Raw genomic sequence first — 1,269 nt, 5'->3', positions numbered from 1 at the left:
GGGGACATACGCAATCATCCGCTAAGGTCAAACGGAACCCATACGTGCCAAGTCACAAGAGATATGGTTAAGTCCGTCCTGGGACATACGCAATCACCGGCTATAGTCCAACGGAAACCATCGCGTGCCAAGTCACGAAGAGATATGGCCAAGTCCGTCCGGGACATACGCAATCACCCCGCTAAGTCCCAACGAAACGATACGTGCCAAGTCACGAAGAGATATGGTTCAGTCCGTCCTGGGACATACGCAATCACCCGCTAAGTCCAACGGAAACGTATACGTGCCAAGCCACGAAGATAACGGTCGAGGCACCATCGGAACAAGTAAATACGACATGGGACATGACCGTCGTAAAATGGTTCACGGGCGAAGAACGGGTACGACGACCATTGTGGAAGAAACTGGACGCGGCACTATGATAAACAAACGATAACCATGCGGGCCGCACCGACCGAAACCACGTACGATGACACGGGGCGCACCGAAAAACGGGGTACGGCGGCCGTGTTGCAAATAACTGGGCGCGCACCATGGAGAACAGGGAAAACAATGTGCGTGGAATGGACGGATGCACGTACGGGCACACGGGCCAAAAAACGTGAACGCGAGGAAACGGGAAAGAACGGGGTACGACGGCCGTGGTGCAAAAAAACTGGCGCGCGCCATGGAAAACGGGTGAAAAGCATGTGCGTGGCATGGACGGATGAACGTACGGGCACACGGGCCAAAAAAACGTGAACTTGAGGAAACGGGGAAACACGGGTATGACGGCCCGTGTTGCAAAAAACTGGGCGCAGCTCGCACCATGGAAAACTGGGGCAAACCATGTGCGTGGCATGGACGGATGCACGTACGGGCACACGGGCCAAAAAACGTGAACGTGAGGAAACGGGAAAGACGGGTACGGGGCCGTGTTGCAATAAACTGGGCGCGCACCATGGAAAACTGGGGCAAACCATGTGCGTGGCATGGACGGATGCACGTACGGGCACACGGGCCAAAAAACGTGAACGTGAGGAAACGGGGAAAAAACGGGTACGGCGGCCGTGTTGCAATAAACTGGGCGCGCACCATGGAAAACTGGGGCAAACCATGTGCGTGGAATAGACGGATGCACGTACGGGCACACGGGCCAAAAAACGTGAACGTGAGGAAACGGGAAAGAACGGGGTACGACGGCCGTGTTGCAAAAAACTGGGCGCGCCATGGAAAACGGGTGAAAACCTTGTTCGTGGCATGGACGGATGAACGTACGGGCACACGGGC

This window comes from Hordeum vulgare, unplaced genomic scaffold (assembly GCF_904849725.1).
Source record: "Hordeum vulgare subsp. vulgare unplaced genomic scaffold, MorexV3_pseudomolecules_assembly, whole genome shotgun sequence".
NCBI lineage: Eukaryota > Viridiplantae > Streptophyta > Magnoliopsida > Poales > Poaceae > Hordeum > Hordeum vulgare.
This window is presented reverse-complemented; position numbering follows the sequence as displayed.